This window comes from Papaver somniferum, chromosome 11 (genome assembly GCF_003573695.1).
Source record: "Papaver somniferum cultivar HN1 chromosome 11, ASM357369v1, whole genome shotgun sequence".
In the NCBI taxonomy this organism is placed as follows: Eukaryota; Viridiplantae; Streptophyta; class Magnoliopsida; order Ranunculales; family Papaveraceae; genus Papaver; species Papaver somniferum.
Window position 1 is genome coordinate 119235155 of NC_039368.1, and position 21249 is coordinate 119256403.

At 36.3% G+C, this 21249-nt stretch overlaps 1 non-coding gene across 1 annotated transcript; it reads right to left on the bottom strand.

Moving 5' to 3' along the window:
- Positions 1–921: 921 nt before the first annotated feature.
- TRNAY-GUA lies at positions 922–1006 on the bottom strand. The gene is given in 2 exon segments: positions 922–957; positions 970–1006. It is a non-coding gene; the product is annotated as a tRNA-Tyr (tRNA).
- Between the last annotated feature and the right edge of the window lie 20243 nt (positions 1007–21249).

The window sequence follows — 21249 nt, forward strand, 5'->3', positions numbered from 1 at the left end:
TTTCACTAGATGGGCGTCATCTAATAAGACAAAAACGGGTCACCCATAAATAATATCAAAAAACCCTTATTTCAAATAATTTTATAATGACTAAACAACCCTTATTTAGTTAATTTTAATTTAATTTAATTAGATAAAAATCAGATTGTACGGTTAGAATCAAAAGGAACCTGGAAGTAAAATGAGCTTCTACGGTCGGAACTAATTCAAACCTGGACGTAAAACTATGTGCAAATAAAAATTTATGGTTGAAATTAATCCAAACCTGAACGTAAAATCACTTCTACAGTTGGAAATAATCCAAATCTGGACGTAAAATCACTTCTATATTTGGAATTAAAAGAAACCTGGACGTAAAATCGGATTCTACGGTTGGAAGAAATCCAAACCTGGACGTAAAACTACATGCAAATAAAATTCTACGGTTGGAATTAATCCAATCCTGGACGTAAAATCACTTCTACGGTTTTTAAGTTTTATTTTAGTCAAAAGGTTAATCTAGACATTTTGTATATGTGTTAGGATATCCCATAACCACTTTTTTGGACATTAAGAATCCAAGTGAAGCCCCTCTATTGGAGTATGACGCCTCAATAATAACCTTCTATTTATCTGCGCGGATAAATGCCGAGAAGCACAATGGCAGAAAACAAAATACCCAATTCCAAGGATAAAAACAAATTTCCAGACCCGATACACTCAACCCCAGATAGTTATCGAGAAGCATAAAAACTAAACAAAATACACGAACCCAAAATACCCAATGGCCCGGTCACACCTTTGTAACCCCAAATACCAGGATTTTTGCTTGCTCAACTGCCAGGGAAAAGAGGTTGTGAGTACCAAAAAACTAAAAAAACGATGAGGAAGGAATGAGAATGAGAAAGAAGATTGATATTACTGGACTTAACAAATAAAAATTCCAACCTACCGGATTCAAACCAGTGACCTAAGGATTATCTGATACAACTACAGTCCTCCACTCTACCAACTGAGCTAAGGTCGGTTGTGCTTATTCCCACGAAACAATCGCTAAATACTAAACCGTCACTTGCAACATCCGGTTATTTTCTTGAAGGTCAATTAGCAGAATTGTTAACCGAAATGGTGCTGGATCAAATATCGCAGACTTTGAGATAATTTATAAGCAACCAATTGTTGGAAATATTAATTCAAAAATATTATTGATTTAGTATCTAAAAAATGTTGAAATTAATCCTCATAATTAGGTACGGTTAGACGTGGTATATCGTGGACGTGTAAAAGTGGTGTGGGCTGATCCTAGTGTTTAGGAATAGTTAGACGTTTGGATTGGAGTTTTATGGCTAATAATTTATGAATTTATTGTTAGTGGATTAGTGAGTGGGTTAGTGTTTAGGAATAGTTTAAAGACGTTTTTATTAATGAAAAATAATGCAGAACAAGTTTTATGCAGAAGAAAGTTTTACCAATGTAGTTTTGAGTTTTTGTGTGTGTTCAAGTCTCTTTCTCACTCCTCTCTATGCTATGTTGGGAAATTCCTACAGCAATGACGGTAGATAACTTGGATTAAACTACAACTAAACCTCAGGTGATGTAAGTTCAGTCATCAGAGTAAATTCGTCACCACAAAGTAGCAGTTGAATTTTACCAACAATAATTTTGGCAAAAGTCCTTAGGACTGGTTCGAATCAGGTACGTCAAATGGTTTTTAATATCAATTATTATTATTTTGGAAAAAATACTAATGACCAGAAAGTTGAAAATCACATTTTTAGAGTTGTGGCAGTAGGTAATGCTGTGGAAAACTTGTAGGTTGAAATAAATACACAGAAATGGTCTCGAACACATTTGTAAAGTGCAACAGCATGCTTTCACCTACCAAAACATTAAGTATTTACTTACAAATTTGAAATAGCCTGATTCAACTTCATTGTAACTTGTCAACTCAAACTAAATAGAAAAAGTGACAACCACACAAGGAAAATTCTGAATTTTGTGATTGGATCCACTAGTTTTTCTTGGCTTACAGGTCACCAAGAATAATTTTTATGATATAATAATCACCTGGGGAAAAACACGGAAAATAAGTGTCAGGTTGAAGAAATGGACTAATGATACTTGGGCATGAAGCATGATAATATCGTTCAATAGTTGTTCCCAAGTCGACATTATTTCAACAAACGAAAAGGATATAAAAATATCATCAACATGAGAAATGTAAGAGTATTGTTCGGTTGAACCCACCAAGCGTTGGCATGTTAAGATTGATTGTCATATTTTAATATCAAAAATCATAAATCGCTTAATTAGATTACTAAAGTCAATTTTGTTAGGTTGGACTAGGAAGTATAAAATGTTGAAACATACAAGTATTATCGAGAAGAAATGAAGATTTCGAAGACGTATCAACAACGACGATAACATCATCTACTGTTCTGGAAAAAGTAAAATTTTGGGAGATGTACATTCTCTTTTATGTGTGGGACCTACGCCGCTCAAGTACACTGACTTGCTCACCGAACTATTTTGTTCGTAAATGGCTAAGATACCCCGAAAGAATAGTGAGAGTACATACTCTCTTTTATGAAAAAATATCTTTTAGGATCTTTATCCATGGCATGGAGTGCATGGTGCCCTTAGGTGTACACCATCGATTTATCATCTCTATAGGCGAAAGCCATCTCAACTCGCACTATTTCACCTCCAAATCATGATGTTTTATGCTCGTAATGGTGGTGATTTAATGACGATGACATTTTGAGATTACTCGATATTCATTAATTGTGGTGGCTCGGAAATGATCGGCCACCGGAGGAGAGAAGTATTATCATCATCATCGATGTCAAAACATAAAACACACTGAAGGTGGGTTTGCTCCAGTTTACAAGGTAACTTTGAGTTTCTTGCTGATATCTTTTTTTTTTCCTGCTGGCCAAATTTTGATCCACTTCCATTGGGTGTGACTTTCTTGATGCAAAACTATATACTCCTAAACTTGATCTCTATTTCGTTACATCAGGCATGCGTCTAGATGGTTCAGTAATCGTTGTCAAGCAACTCTCTATTTTGTACAAGCATCAAGGAATTTTCTGTTCGGACGCATGACAGACCTTATGCAGAATTTCAATCCAAGATGATTCCTCACCCAATAAAAGCTGAAACGAGAAGCAAACGCCTTACGCTAATAAAAATAAAATAAAAGGAGTGAACGAAAAGCAGTGACAATGGGATCATAAGTTTGATTTAACCCATTGTTGATGCATTGTTTCTTCTCTTCAGGTGTGACAGTATAACCAGAAGCAACAAGTTGATCCAATAGAAGTTTTGCATCATTGAGATAAGATTTTAAGGATTTATTACCTTTGTGCATGCAGTGGAGTTGCTTCTTGAGGCAATTCTGGTGAGCAAACTTTTTGGGTGCATATTCTGCTTCCAGTTTCTCCCATATTTCTTTTGCTGTTGTGAGTTCAGAGACAGTGCTAAGAACTTCTGGTGTGAGGGTTGAATTCAGCCAACCAACAATCAATGAATCTTGAGATTCAAAAGATGTGAACGCTGGATTCAGTTCTTCAGATTCAGGAAGATGGCGAGGAGGTTTAGGTTTTGTGCCATCAACAAAGCCTGACAGATCATATCCTTCTAGGATGGGTCGAAACTGTGCCTTCCACAGATGGTGATTCGTCTCTGTGTGCTTCAAAGTGACAAGATGATGTATCTGAACATGTCTCAGAGTTGTTGTTGGGTCTGCCATTAGAAGTTGAGTTTTAGCAGATTTGTTCTGCGCTTGTTGTTTTTGTGTTTTTTTTTTTGATTTGTTGTGTGTTGTTTTGATAGTGGTAATGGATATGTGCGGAAGCGACTGGATCAAGGCTGATACCAAGTCAGAATATTGTTTTGGTGAATATCTTCCACAAGTGTTGTGGAGATATCAGAGTCTTATTTATATTAGTATTCCAAAACTGAAGTTGTTACAGACTCTGACTAAGACTAGAAGACTCTAACTGAATACGTAAATATTGGCCTATGACTCTCACAAACTGAGGTTGTTATACAGCTGATTCCTTATCTCTAACATCCCCCCTCAAGTTGTACTGGAATTGACGAAGGTTCAACTTGTTTCGGATGATATGAAACCTTGGTGATGTCAAACCCTTTGTGAAGATATCAGCTAGCTGATCACGATTGCTGACAAACTTAACATGTAATTTTTTGCGTGCAACCCTTTCTCGTACAAAGTGATAGTCTATCTCAATGTGCTTCGTACGAGCATGGAAGATAGGATTGGCAGTGAGATATGTTGCACCAATGTTATCACACCACAGAGAGGGTGGAGGAGTGACCACACCTAACTCAACGAGTAAAGATTGAATCCAAATGAGCTCAGATGTAGCAATAGCAACGCCACAATATTCTTCCTCTGTAGAGGATTTCGAAACTGTCCTTTGTTTCCTTGCATTCCAAGATATTAAATTGCCTCCAAAGTAGATACAATACCCACTGGTTGACCGTCTGTCATCCAGACTACCTGCCCAGTCAGCATCAGAGTATGCATTCATCGTATAACCACTTCCAGGTCGAAAGAATAACCCATAGTCTATGGTTTGCTTCAGGTATCGCAGAATGCGTTTCACCAGCTCCCAATGTTTTATATATGTCTCATGCATGTATTGGCAGGCCTTATTGACAGCGATTGAAATGTCAGGTCGTGTAAGGTGAAGATACTGCAGTGCACCTACAACACTTCGATAGAGTGTTGGATCAGAATATTTTTCAGAGCCCAGCTTCTGAATTTTAGTATTGGTTGCCAATGGTGTGCACACAGGTTTGATGCCATCTAACTTGGTGCGTCGCAGAAGATCAGACACATACTTCCTCTGCGACAGTACTAAAGACTGCCCTTGGTATAACACTTCAACACCCAGAAAATACGATAAACTTCCCATATATTTTATAGCAAATTCAGATCCCAAAACTGTAATCAAATTATCCACCATTTCTGAGTCTGAGCCTGTCACAATTATATCATCAACATAGATCAACACATAGGCTATAGAAGATCCAGACTTTTTAATGAACAGAGATGAATCTGTTATGGATGCAGTAAATCCCATTTTGAGAAGATGATTACTTAGACGAGAGAACCATGCACGTGGAGCTTGTTTAAGACCATACAACGATTTATGCAACTTACAAACATGTTTTGGATAGTTTGGATCAATATATCCATAAGGCTGCTTCATATACACTTCTTCTTCTAGAATTCCATGAAGAAAGGCATTTTCCACATCCAACTGTCGCAGTCGCCACTGATTCATAACTGCTATTGACAGGACTAACCTTATTGTGCATGGTTTGATGACTGGTGAGAAGGTTTCCCCATAGTATAAACCCTCTTGCTGGTTGAAGCCTTTAGACACTAGGCGAGCCTTATAACGTTGCACCGTACCATCTGGATTACTCTTAATACGATACACCCACTTAGAGCCCACTATATTCATCCCTTCTTCATATGGAACTAGAGAATATATGTTCCATTCTTAATTAATGCATTAACCTGATTGTCCATAGCCTCCCTCCATTCAGGAATTGTACATGCCCTTGAGTAACATGTTGGTTCCATGAACTCTGCATCCTGCAGCGGATGATTTGTAGTTGCGAGACATAGCTTCTGGATTGGTTTAGTGATGCCAGACTTGGCTCTAGTAACCATTATATGACCTTGCTGTTGCATGGTATCTTGCGACTGCACCTCAGGGGATGCACTAGTCGCAGACTGAATAGACGTATTAACTGAAGTATCTGAAGGTAGTTGAGGATCATTACTGTGAAGCTGAGAAGGAGTAGGTGACCGATGCAACAAAGGTTTCAATGTTTTTTGTGGATGCAATACAACTGCTGGGGATGATTGAAAAACAGATAAACTCAAAAAACCTGTGCTTGTACATTGAGAGTTTGGACTTACCTCTTGGGATTGCTGTGGAGGAGGAGAGAATGGAAATGTCGATTCTTCAAACCGTACGTGTTTGGAAATATACTCTCTATTCGTAGGAATATGAAGACAGGTATAACCTTTATGAGATGGGTTGTATCCTAAGAATATGTAGGGTAAAGATATAGGTTCTAGCTTGTTTGAATTGTAAGGTCGGAGGCATGGATATGCTAAACATCCAAAGACACGTAAGAAAGAATAATTTGGTTGTTTGTTGTAGAGTAGCTCAAGAGGGGTTTTTGCTTCAGTGGATGACTTAGGTAAACGATTAATCAGATAACAAGCAGTAGCGAAAGCATCAGACCAAAAATGTTTAGGAAGTTGTGCATGAAATAATAAGGCAAGGCCACTTTCCGTAACGTGTCTAATCCTTCGCTCAGCTAGACCATTTTGAGCTGATGTATGAGGACAAGAAAAGCGATGCTGTATACCAGAGTTGTTGAGATAAGAAGTTAGCTTCTTATATTCAAGTGCATAATCAGACTGGAAAGTCTTGACCTTATGACCAGTTAAATTTTCCAATTGCTTATGAAACTGAGGAAAGATATTGAATACATCTGAACGTTTTATCATTGGGAAAGCCCATGTATAATGGAGAAAACATCCATAATCAACAAATAATAATGATAACCAGCTCTAGAAATTTCATGAGAGACCCAGATGTCTGAAACAAGAAGACTTAGCGGTGCAATATATTCTGTAGTACTACGAGAAAATGGTAAGCGCTTACTCTTGCTAATGTGACAAGAGTGGCAGAAACCAAAATTCTTATTCATAACAGGAAGGGAAAATTTATTAACTATCTTAGATAATGTGCTTAGCATAGGATGTCCAAGACGCTGATGCCAGATAGGTAAGCTTGCAGAGAAAAACGACTTTGGAGGAATTGGTTTTCTTAAGTCTCCCAGCCCATCAAACACGTACAAGCCATTCTCATTCCTCCCCTTTAGCAGCAAAGCTCCCGTGGTTTTGTCCTTCACAACAAAGAAATTTGTGTGAAACTCAAAGCAAACATTATTGTCTTTACAAAATTGATTAACAAACAGTAGATTCGACTTGATCTTTGGCACATGATACACATTATTTAAGCTGAATTGGCGATTATTAGAAGTAAAGACAGCGTTACCAATATGAGAAATATGCAAAGCATTACCATTACCAACTTTAACTGTATCAGTGCCATCATATTCATGTGGAACACACAAGTTTTTGACATTAGCAGTCAAGTGATGTGTAGCACCAGAATCGATGACCTATTGATCACCAGTTGAATCTCCAGGAAATGCAAGGTAAGCAGTTGGTGGCTTGTTCTGAGAAAAACTTTGTCTATCATAACGAAACCAGCATCGATCCGTTGTGTGGTTCCGTTTCTTACAGTTCTGACAATAAACATCTTCATTAGTCGGGCCTCTGTTGTGATGCATGTTGCGGCGATTGTTGTTGTTTGGAGGAGGCTGTCCACGATGTTGGTGTTGGAACCGTCGTGGGTCAGTCCTAGCATGGTTGCTGGGACTAGAAGCAGCAAAGTTGGCTTACGGCGCCTGGATTTGTGCAAGTTGTTGCTCAACCCTCATCTCAAAGGAGAGCAGGTGGGAAGTAAAGGTTTGTATATCCATTCCTTCAACAGTTCTAAGAGCAGTGACAATGGGATCATAAGTTTGATTTAACCCATTTCTGATGCATTGTTTCTTCTCTTCAGGTGTGACAGTATAACCAGAAGCAGCAAGTTGATCAAATAGAAGTTTTGCATCATTGAGATAAGATTTTAAGGATTTATTACCTTTGTGCATGCAGTGGAGTTGCTTCTTGAGGAAACTCTGGTGAGCAAACGTTTTGGGTGCATATTCTGCTTCCAGTCTCTCCCATATTTCTTTTGCTGTTGTGAGTTCAGAGACAGTGCTAAGAACTTCTGGTGTGAGGGTTGAATTCAGCCAACCAACAATCAATGAATCTTGAGATTCAAAAGCTGTGAACGCTGGATTCAGTTTTTCAGATTCAGGAAGATGGCGAGGAGGTTTAGGTTTTGTGCCATCAACAAAGCCTGACAGATCATATCCTTTTAGGATGGGTCGAAACTGTGCCTTCCAAAGATGGTGATTCGTCTCTGTGTGCTTCAAAGTGACAAGATGATGTATCTGAACATGTCTCAGAGTTGTTGTTGTGTCTGCCATTAGAAGTTGAGTTTTAGCAGATTTGCTCCCCGCTTATTGTTTTTGTGTATTTTTTTTTGATTTGTTGTGTGTTGTTTTGATAGTGGTAATGGATATGCGCAGAAGCGACTGGATCAAGGCTGATACCAAGTCAGAATATTGTTTTGGTGAATATCTTACACAAGTGTTGTGGAGATATCAGAGTCTTATTTATATTAGTATTCCAAAACTGAAGTTGTTACAGACTCTGACTAAGACTAGAAGACTCTAACTGAATACGTAAATATTGGCCTATGACTCTCACAAACTGAGGTTGTTATACAGCTGGTTCCTTATCTCTAACAGGCACCAATCTTGTAACTCGTCAGAAGAAACAACAAACTTTATAACCAGCATTGGAAAAATATAGTTGTGGCATTTACTACCAGGAAGATAAAAACTATTTCATGACACTATATCAATTGACACCAAAGTATATATCGAGACAAAAAAAAAGACAACACATCTGTGCCAATCTAAACACAAAATACGATATCTACATTGAAAAGTAATGAGAGAGTTGTTCCTTGGACATTTTGATAGGGCCAATTACAAAACGGTCACACTTTTGTAATTTGGTTTACGAAATCATCACACTTTTTAATTTGGTTTATAAAATGGTCATCAGCCATCCGATCTAACAGTTCTGGAAAAAAACGGTCCCAATTTTTTACTTATATGCCCTTCACTTATAAACCGAGTAACAACTTAACCATAGTTAATTAGATAAATGACACCATCTAGACCCCTGAATCTGTAATGGTGAACCTGTAGGATCCATGGTGGGTCGTGTTCTGAATGCGGACCAGTACAGCAACAACAACTCCCACCCCCATCTTCAAAACCACCAAAGCAGCAGCAACAGTCCATCAACATCTCCAAAACCACCATAGCAGCGGAGGTCCATTCCCACCTCCATCAACATCTTGGGTCTATTCCCACCTCCATCAACATGTTCAAAACCATCACATTAAATCACTAAGCAAAAGGAAAAAAACTCAAAAAATAAAGAACTTATATCTTATAAGCAAATGCCATTTTAACCATCATCAACCCATATAACTTTCCATCACCACCATCAACAAGAACAGTAAAACCAAATGGAGTGATACAACTCACTAATAAACTCGAAGACTAGAGTATTCACTCTCATACAGTAGCAGTTGAGAGTTTCTCAATTTACCTGGCTATATATACATATATACCACTTTTCTCTGTCAGAGGGAAACTATTTTTCAAATGAAAATTATCATCCTAGAATACATTGCCACACGATAACCATCATAAGCATAACTCATAATTTTTGGGAAAATCAGGCACTTCTAATTTCCGGAAAAATCAGGCACAAACTATATTTAAGCACTAGTAATCATCACGACACGACGAACAGTCTTGTAGACACCCACAAATCAGACCTTCCAGTCTTGGCATAATCAAGCACTTAACACTCAAAACCTTATTTTAACACTCAAATGGTCAAACGGTCTCTTAAACAATCACCAACAAACAATGACACAACCTGCCATTTTAGGATTTTCAGCTTTGAAGGCCTATATTAAAAATTCTCTACAAGATTCACTATTCAATGAAAATAAGCAAATTACATCTAGTTGGAAACCACATATGTCCCTCTACAACTCCTTAGAAGACTCCAACGACTAGTTCAGAGTCGAACTACTCCAAAACCAACCAACAAAACTCTGCCACGTGCTGTCCTTCAAGAAAATTAGTCGCGACTGCCTCTACATTTTTAGATGTAACTTCCAAACTACAAACCCAAACGACATACCCTTTTGACAGGTTATAAAGGAAACCTGATCAATTTTTGACCCTGATATGATATAGATATAGAGATAACTACCAAAAGAATAAAAACACAAGTATTGTGCAATAGAATGTTCTGATTTTATTGTTATAGAGAAGAACTTACAATGTTTACCTTCTAGGTTAATTTTCTGCCCTAGGTATTGCTTCTTCTTCTTGCTTGTTTCCTTCTAGTGTTCCTCTAGTTTTTTGTCGCGTCCTTTACAAGCATTTTAGGTGCCCATTTATAGGTTTAAGACTACGCTAAAACTAGTAATACCCATATTAGATAATTCTCTCTATTTTAGAAACCTTCTAGGAATAAAACTCTACTTTACCTTCTAGGAATAAAACTCTATTTTTGGAATTACTTGGAGAGTAATCCAGGGGTATTTTAACCTAGGAATAGGGTATTCTAATGGGCCATAAACCCTAAAAACGGATCAGATCTCCCCCGTTTGGAGGCTTTTGGTCCCTCAAAAGCATTGAGTTAAGATGCGGGGAAGTTTAACTTGCAGTTGCACTCTTGAGTACCACTTTGCAGGTCCCGTTGCGACGTTCTTGAAACAATTCTTGTTTTCCAACTCTAGTCGTCTGTGTCTTCTTGTTAAGAATCATATCTTCTTTTGTTACTTCCCTTAGAGCTAAGTCTTGCCAACTTGTATTGATGGCGACTCATTTTTCTCTTCAAGTAGCTTGATTTCTGGTTCCACATGCTGTTTTGGTAGTACCTTCTGCGGATGTTGCAGGGTGTCTTCAAACCCTTCTAACAACTGTTGCAGATCATTCTTTTCGGGTTTAGTTCACTCGCAAGAGTTTGCACAAATCAATTAACCAAGTTCTTTGAAAGCTTTTCGAACCGTGAGTAGACTGAACTTCTGATTAGTGTTTACCAAGTGTTGCGCCGCCAGAAATTGTAGTTTCTTCTTTTCTTTAGAAGCTAGAATGTGAAATCTTTTTCCATCTTTTACCAGCTTCCAAATATTTTCTCTTCGTAAGTACGTTGCATCTCTGTCCCATAGGTAAGGACTACCTAAAACAATGTGACACACATCTAATGGTACAACATCATATGTTACCTGATCCATGTACTTCCCGCTAATGGCGAATTCGAAGGTGCATTGAGCAGTCACTTGCATTTCTGTATCCTTCTTCAACCATCCTAACGGGTATGGCTTGGAGTGTGGTGTTGTCTTCAAATTCAACTTCTTCACAAGTATTTCAGATATCAAGTTTTGTTGTGATCCGCTATCGAGTAAAGTAAGGACCTTTGTCTTGTCGACTTGAGCATACACCCAAAATAGCTCTTCTTTAATAGATTCTGGTATCGCCAATTTCGGACCAGTGACATCTCCTGTTGTCGCAGTTGAGACCCCTTTTCTTGTCATCATCGCAATTTTGTGACCAAGTTGAGTCGATCTGTAAATTACCTCATCTTCCTCTTCTTCGTTTTCTTCTTCATTGTGGATGGTTGTGACAGCTTGCTTACAGTCTTTCCACCAAGATGGCTTCAACTCCGGATGCAATTTCCAACATCCTTTCTTCGAGTGTCGATCAGTTTTACAGTTCTCATTAGTATTAGTTAGTTTTGTTTGACATGACATGATACGTCTTTCCATATTTATGAGCAGTGTTCACAATCTCTCCTTCGAATCTTGATTGTCTTGCTCCATAGGGTTGACTCTTCATATCGATATACATAACTTTCTTGCAAGCATCGTCGATGTCAACCACTGAGAATAATGCCAATTATGTTCTTATAGCAAAAGGTAATCCCCCTTTAATAATTAGAGCTGTCAACGGGGCAAGCTAGGGTCAACCCGGACGGGTTAGGGTCTGCCCTACTACTGTTCATGTACAAGCCAAAAAACCCAACCCTAACCCTAGACGGGTTGGCTTGTCATTTAACATGATTAGTCAAAAGATACGCTTAAATCACCAAAAAAATGTTACGTGTGAAGATTCGAACAAACAACCTACAGGTTATTAACCAATAGAACAACCAGTGTACTGTGGACGGTTTTGTTAAAGCTGACCTCCGTTTTATTTATAAATGAAAAATAGTTTTATCTTTCCACATGTGGTTACACCCACAGGCAACAACGCATAAAAGGGGTTAACTTTTAAAAATTCAAGAAGAGCAGTTTCGTCATATACAGAACCCTAAAAACAGATGACCCTTTTTTACTCTTCGACTTCCTTGGTCGCCTCTTGGTTACTTCTTCAGTTTTCTCTTTCTTTGTTCAATCTAAAAAATCAAAATAAAACATATACAGTCATACACAACGTGATGAAAGAATGATCTATGGTTTTTTGTAGTGTTGAACCATGGGTTCATAGTTTTGTAAGTTAAGTTTCTTTTTCTCTTTAACATCGATTGATTATGTAAACTTTTTCATGTAAAGAAATGGGTAAATTGGTTTGAATATGAATGTGTCAGTTCATCTTCTTCTTTACCCGGTTCTATGTTGTAAATCTCTGCTACTGCAATTGGTCAATTTATTTTTTATTTTGGAACCATTAAATTTTTGTATATATGATTGTCACCGTTGTTCAATTTCTAAAGTGTAATTGAATGATCAGATACCAGTGGAATGAGTAGAAATTCGATGAAATTCTTGCTTAGTTATTTAAATGTTCATGGATACGATGTATTCTTAGGTGATTTGAGAAACATCGGGTTCTAAATTTTCTTAATAAGTTTTGAACTAACTTTGTATCAAAAGAATTACAATTTTAATAGAAAATTAAGTATTTTGACGGGTTGGACCGGGACTTGTTTTGTACTAGGTCCAAATATGTCACCCCTAACCCGGCCCATTTAACTAATGGGCCAAGCCGAGCCGGGTTGAAACAAGTCGGGTTAGGTCCAATCGGCAAGCCGGGTTAGGAATTGACAGCTCTACCCTTTATACTTCTCAACGGTTTCTGGATCTCTCACATTCACATTCAACGCTATAGCTTGTTTGCGAAATTTTCTGTTGTGCATTCTTGCACGTTTTTCCCTTTTATTTGTCGCAAGAATTGTCATTTTTCGCGCGGTCGTTCTTTATAACCAATTGGGTAAAACTAATTTGGAATATCCGTTGTAAACTGCTGCCATGTTGTCACTGGAGTATCTAAACCTGACGTATATGCTTCCCATCATATAAGTGCATGACCATCGAGTCTAAGTCTAGCGAAACTTACCCTTTGCTCCTCGTTGATTCCCTTAGTGCTGAAATAAACCTCTAAGGATTTGATCTAGCCATCCAACTTTTCAGGGTTTAGATCACCATTGTACACAGGGATTTCGATTTTTGCCTCAACTTTGAATGGTGTATTCTCATCAACACTTAATTGTTTATGTACTAAATGAGAACCATCTGTTGTTCTGGATTGTGTTGGTTGTAATTATTTTAACATCTATGTTAAGTTAGCCAGATCATCCTTCATTGATTTCATCTCTGCCGGATCTTTCTTCATGATTTTCATATCTTCTTCTAATTTTTCCATGGTCTTGTCTCGTGGATTTGGGGATGAAGAAACTGAAACTCTTTTTCTTCTATTAATATCAGGATCTATTGGTAATACCTCGTTACCCTTGGATCGAAGCCCTTCCATTCATCGCCGGAAACATTGCTTAATTATCTTCTAGCTCTGATACCACTGATCAATTTTTGACCCTAATACGATATAGATATATAAGTAGCTACCAAAAGAATAAAACACAAGTATTTTTGCAATAGAATGTTCTGATTTTATCGCTATAGAGAAGAACTTACAATGTTTACCTTCTAGGTTAATTTTCTGTCATAGGTATTGCTTTCTTCTTGCTTGTTTCCTTCTAGTATTCCTCTAGTTTTCTGCCGTGTCCTCTACAAGCAATCTAGGTGTCTATTTATAGGTTTAAGACTACGCTAAAACTAGTAATACTCATATTAGGTAATTCTCTATATTTTTGTAACCTTCTATGAATAGAACTCTACTTTAACTTCTAGGAATATAACTCTACTTCTAACATTACATGGACAGTAATTCAGGGGTATTTTAATCTAGGAATAAAGTATTCTAGTGGGCCCTAAACCCTAAAAACGGATCAAAACCACAAAAACATTTCTCGAAGAAAAACCATAAGTTAAAACCCCACCAATACACACCGAAATCAGCCTCCAAAAAGGTTGTTCGTGCAGTCATTATAAATGTTCGGTGAGACATTCTATCAAACATGCTAGCTCCATGGAAAATTCAGAGTTTAATTCAGAATTCACTCAATTCCTAACCATATACATTTATATAAGAGCAAGGCATTATTTAAAACACAAACAAACATATGCAAAATCATGGATCTTAATGAAAGGATTTAATACCATCATCAAAAATTTCAATTATGGGGAAACAACCATTTTAACATTGTAAAGCATGAAGTTCATGTATTTAAAACAAAAAAATATTAACAAAAAAACCCTAACTATGATGCTCAACACCATTTTACACAAACCAAAGCTATCAGTATCATGCATTTCATTGGAAATTTAAATACTGGAATTAGGGTTTCTAAGAAATTTCCAAATTCTAATTACGGTTTCTGAAAAATACCCAAATTAAAAACGATTCGAACTGCTAGAAAGGGTAAAAGAACATTAAATGTTTACATTTTCTGAGATTTTTTGCTTCTCCAATCATCAGTTTAACAACCAGTCTGCTCTTTACGCTTTACAGATTAGAGAACAACCACTAATACTCATTAAAACATCATCTCTAACTTTTAATCTTCATATGAACACTGTATATCCATCATCAACCAATTGCAGAGAAAATAATAAAAGAGAAAGAGAAAGAAGTGCGGCGGTGAAAATAAGATGGAACAGGCAAATCAGTTTGTGAAAAATACTAGAACCACCCTACTGTATGGGTTCAATATTTTGAAGCCCCACCAAATGGATCATATATTGTCAACTCCATATTTTCATAAAATGATACTATTAGGCCCCAAATATCAAATTCTCTTCAGATTTGGCCCACAATTTTATATAATGTTGTTTGATATTGACAAAATTACCCTTTTCTATAAATACAAGAGGAATATCAGTAGATATTTTCATTCTTCCAATTTCTTTCTCTCTCATTTTATCTCTCTCGGTTGCAGAGAAAAAAAATTCTAGGGTTCTTATGAGATTCATTTTCATCTTCTCATTTTAGATCTTCTACTGCAACAAAGATAAAGAAGTTTTAGGGTTTTATCTCACCGTTTTTCATCTTCTCCATCGATGCCTCTGTAGTCTCAGTTGTTACGAAGATCAATCGCATCTGATAAAGAGAGATCATATGGAAGATGAAGAAGATCAACTACACCTGAAGACTCATCTACATAATCAAATCGACTTGCAGATAAGTTTATTTGTTGTTACGAACTTTATACTATGATTTTCGAATTGATTCAAGCAAATATCTATCTGTATCTGTTCTTGAAAGTTTGATTTTCGAAGTAATTTAGTTATAATCTCACCTTAATCATACTTTTGAGAGAAAACCACTAAAAAAAATCGAGAAAAATTATAAGAATTTTTTAGGGTTCTTGAACAAAGTTCGATCTATAATTTAATCTCTTATCTCGATCGAATTTTTGTTTTTAGATTTGAAATCATTGAATCGTTATCTCTTTTACCCATCTATTTGATACGAATTTTATCTACTTTGATTTTCGAACTAATTTGAGCTCATGTCTAGCGTTATTTTTTATTGATTGATTGTTTTAAGTTCGATCCAGATTTGTTTTAGTTGTTCAAAGTTAAACAACAAGATGAAATACGATTTCACGACTTAGATTATATATCGAATCGAATTTTTTATTTGTCATCAGCTAACATCTGTTATAGAAATTGATACATAATGCTCATTTCAGAATGAAACTTATTAAGTCTTTGATTAATAGGGTGAAGGAGGAGCAGATGTTGCTGAAGCTAGGTTTCACAGTTGCAAGTGAAAACAACTCTGATTTGGAGAAACAATTGAATTCAATGATTTTAACCCTGCTACGGATATAAAGATAAGTGTACAACTTCCTAAATATGTTTGTGTTATGGCAATTGGATAATAAATCATCTTTGTTGTTAGGCTAGTTCAACTTGACTTTAGAGCCTAATGTTGTTATTATGTGATACAGTGGACTTTTCTTCTCGGAGCTGTAGTAAAACTAGGAGCTTTTGTGGTGACTTATCCTCTTCCAGTTTTGAAGGTAATTATTCATACTGTACTAAGAGCTTGTTTTAAAGTGTGGTATACTGAACTTACAGTGTTTTCATAGTATACCGAACTTACAGTGTGGTAGTTAAGAGTCAATTACATGTGTGGCTTCATAGTATACTGAAATATACATAGTTCAGGTTATATGGATGTGTAACTAGTAGTTACACAAGCTATATGGATCTGTAACCAGTAGTTACACAAGCTATATGGATGTGTAACTTCTAGTTACACATGCTGGTAAAACCACATATATTATCCAAGAAAACTTGCGAGATGGAGTAGAAGCCATGGAGAATTGTTGAAGTTTGGTGGTTGCAAAGAAGAGAAGATTGAGATGTTTATTGTTCACTATGTTGAATTCTAGGCAGTGAAACAGATGGCGGTTGCAATTGAATCTGAAGAATTGACTTGGTGGTGAGCTTAGATGTATGCTTAGGTTTCAGATTGCAGTAATGATGAGGTTGAGTTTAAGTGACTGAATGCTTTGTAGCATGTGTATCTGCTACTGAACTTACAGTGTTTTCTTTCATTGGTATAGGATTACCATTCTGCCAGAGTGCTCCCGATTGTTCATTTTCCTGTTGTTCTAACAACTACTGCTATATTAGCATACTACGAAGCAACATTGAACACAAAAAAACAAATTATATCTGGATTTTTACTTCTCTTTATAAGTAATGCTGCAATTATCATTGTAAGTTATCACTTCCTCCCTTATGTTATTGATTTATCAAGCGGTTCCATCGCTCCTTTTGCACATTCATGGGAATTCCAGCTTTAGATTCATATCTTTCTTTATTTTTTTGTTGTTGTCATAGTTGGACCTAGCAACATCTGGAGGCGGGGGGGCTTGTAAGGTTCATTGATCTTCGCTTAATTGTGGTGGTTGTTTCAATTGTGGAGGTGACTCTTGAAGGTGGTTTGTTTGGAGATCTTTCCTTATGCACAGATGCTAATTAGATGTTAATTTAAGATGATTTGATTTAGATTGATGTGTGTATTTATATTCTAACTGTTAATTTAAGATGATTTGATTTAGATTGATGTGTGTACTTTTAGATAGGAATAAGTTGTATGAATTTGCTAATTATAGGTTATGGAGGTGTTGATTTTCAGAGTATGAAAGTTCACAGAGATGGAAGTGCACTAGCAGGTACTTGTGGTTCTTACTTTGCAGCTGGTTGGTTGTACTGGTGATGGGAAGATACAGGTGTGGTGGCTGTGGTAGGAAGTGCATGTGATGGTTCTTAGAGAGTGATGGATGGTGCTATACTGGAGAATGGTTGCAGCAGCTGGAGTACCTACCACAGCCACCACACCTGATATGACATGTGTAACTCCAAATTACACATGCATTTTTATGTGTACTAGCTGATTATACATGCTTGTTTTATGAGTGTTTAGTTAGCTGATTATAGGGTAAGGTATGCTATATTTTTCACCCTCGCTGATATTTCCTTGAACCTTACTAAAGCATGTAGCAGTTACGTATGGTGCTCTGATTGTGTTTCTTTCTCCAAAGCTTGAAAAGACTGCATAGCCGTGCAGTTCTTTCCTGTGAAGTTCCACATTTTCTTATTACCCTCCTTTTCCCAATTTTTATCAACAACGAAACGTTTTCTGGTGTTTAATTTTTGATTAATGGTCCCAGGTTCATGTGGAACTGTGTATCATGGTCTTTGGTGTGGTTCGGTATGTTTACTTTTCCTTTGAGAACTTCATTTGCACGAATCAGGAAACCATTATATATTAGCCTAATTTGTTGTCCTGAAGTGCCACATCTTGCTCATGTAAATGAATAGTTACCTGTAAAAGTATATCAACAATTATGATACTGATCCTGGTATTTTATTTTTGTTTTTCATAGTGAGCATTAAATAAAATAGGTTCTCCCCGAAGAGATTGCTAACAATTTTTGTGGTGTTAACTAGCAATTTCGTGCAGGATTTTGCAGCAAAGGTTTTTTCAAAGATCGAGTACTTGGATGATTTGCTGCGTGCGTGCCTTTATACAAGAGGTAATATCTCAGCCAAGCTAATCTTTCTTTTCTAATATTCATAGGTAAAATTAAATTGTACTGTATACACGTCAGTCCCTAGAAACAAACAAAAAACCTGACATTTATTCTCTTGAAAAAGTTATGAAGTTTCTATCAAATTGCAGCAGCAGCTAGGGCAAACTATCCAAGGCATTTTTGTTACACATGCTAACTAGATGTGTTACTTATAGATACACAAGCTAATTTGATAGGATAGAAAGTCTACATATGTGCTAAATATATGTGTGCTAATTAGATGTGTAACTTCTAGTTAGACATGTTGATTATATGTGTAACTTCTGGTTACATAGATTTTACCTGTTTATGAACTTTTGCCTATATTTTTTTCCTGGAATATATGCAGATTTGCTTATTGTTATATTTCAGGTTTCAAGTAACTTCATAAAATATAATTTCTTAAATGTGGTAATGGTCTCGCTGGAATTGGAGCTGACGCCGAATACACAAATCAGATGCATGTGTAACTCTCAATTACACTAGATAGATGCATATGTAACTCTTAGTTACACTAGATAGACACATATGTAACTCTCAGTTACACTAAACAAATGCATGTGTAACTTCTAGTTACACATGCTAAGAAATTATTGTAAATGAATATTAAAGTAATAATTGTATATACAAGTGTAACTTTGCATTACACATGTCATAAGGATGTGTAACTTCTGGTTACACATGCCATATGCATCTGTAACTTCTGTTTACACATTCACACTGTATTTTAATAATTTCGGGCCTAAATTAAATAATTTTGGCCCTTGATTTAAATTTTATTTAATTATGGGCTTGACAATATGCATAAGGGTATCAAAGTCTTTTGATAATTCGGGGCCTAGATTTAAACTTCTTTTAATTAAGGGCCTCATATTATGGGTTATCCATGGGTGGGTCCTGAGCATAATTTTCCTACGGGAAAATTGTTTTAAGGCCCCACCCATGGATAACCCGTAATATGAGGCCCCTAGTTAAAAGAATTTCAAAATCAAGCCCCGAATTAAAAATAAATTTTAATAGAGGTTGAAATGACCAGAATAACCTTCCGTATTTATATGACTAGACCTACCTTTTTCCTCACAACCACCACATTCGACAGTTTTAGAGAGAGGGAGAGTTGCAGAGAGGAAAAAAAAATTCAGATCCAAAAACCCTAGAAGAAGAAAGAAGACGAAGAAAGAAACAGAAGAAAGAAGACGAAGAACAGAGGTTTAGGTTTCGATTCAAGTGATACCATTGGAAGAAGAAGACGAAGAAAGAAGAAGAAACAGAATTAAAGAGAGGTTTGAATCTATCTTCTAATTTTCCTCTGATTTAGGTTTCGATTTCACATGATTAACGTTTTGATTTTGTTGTTGTTGTTGAAATCATTCGGTGCAGATCTCGTTCTGGAGCAAATCGTTGTTTTATCTAAGCAGTTCAATACTTGTTCAGGTTTCTTCATCACTAAGAGTAAGGATTTCTTCATCTTCTACGTTCATTTGTATTTGAAGAATTTCATTTCTGTTTTGATTTCAGAGATGTTACTGTTTAAAAACCCTAGAAACAGTAAGTTGAACTAAAATATGATTTAATTACTACATTAACTGTAAGTTGATTGATATTTTGATTTCATTTATCTCTTGATTTTGTGATTATTTTTGAAAATTAGTTTACATTTTGTGAAGTAAAATGGCGCGAGGAAGAAGCAAAAGCGCTCAAACAGAATCTGCACTAACAGGTATTACGAGTTGAGATTATTTGATGATATGTCTTGTTATGATATCATGCTAGTAAAAACTATACATGCCTGTGAATGCCTTTGAATGTAAAACTATGCAAACAAGGGACTGTGTAACTATAAGTTACACATTCAAAATCTCACCACCAACTGTGTTGTGGTTTGTATACTGAGTGTGTAACTTGTAGTTAAACATAAAATTGAGCCTTTTTAACTGTAAGTTACACATTCAGGATGTCACCAATGACTTTCAAAGTGGCTGTGTAACTATAAGTTACACATTTAGAATTTCATGTTTGTAATGCATGTGCATGTGTAACTATAAGTTACACATTGAAAGTCTAACCTCTACTTGCCAATTGACTGTGTAACTGGAAGTTACACATGCATAATAACATCACTGATATGCCAAATTGTTTATGTAACTAAAAGTTACACATGCAAAATATAACCTACGACTGTATTGTGTTTGTAAATAATATTTGCACATCAAAAAATGGCGCCTGTAAACCTTCATATGCATGTGTAAGTTAAGGTTATACAACACAGAATAGAATGATTCAGTTTGTGTACTTGGAAAATACACACAGTTAGTTACAACATTTTCATTTTGCAGTTAAAAATGAGTGTATTTGATAGGTACACAACATACTGACTCATCCTATTTTTGTGTGTGATGTGTACAGGAAACCTAAGGCAGTCGTTGAATGCAGTAAAGGATTTAGTAAGGGTGATAAAACCCATTGGACTGACTGATAGAGCTCAGAGATATCTTAGGAAAGTTGCTTACGGTGAACTCGTAATGATGTATTACAATGACTATGATACAAATGTACCAAGTACAACAAGACAGATAAGTACCAACAAACACGGCGTCTTGAAGCTTTTGAAATGCTTTGACATGGATTGTGAGACACCGTGTTCATTCAAGTTTGCTGATGATAGCATTATAGATTCTACACCGGCAAAGATGGCTGCTATATTTCGCATGCAGAGGATTGGGAGCAAAAAGGGTCAGAAGCTGTTAAAGTACTATTGTCCTAATGATTTGATTGACAATGTTTTATACTGCAAGTTCTTCACTGATATCAAGTCTACAAAGCATCAGACAACAGTGACTAAGAAAAACATTTTAGAGAAGATAAAACAAATTATGACAAAAAAGACCAAAACCGGGAAAAGAAAGAAAGTTTATGAGAAGGATCTAGTTTGCTTGATAGGTCTTTATCTTTGTTGTGTATTGTTTTTTGGAGACAAAAATTCCAATGGAGTGAACTCTAAATAT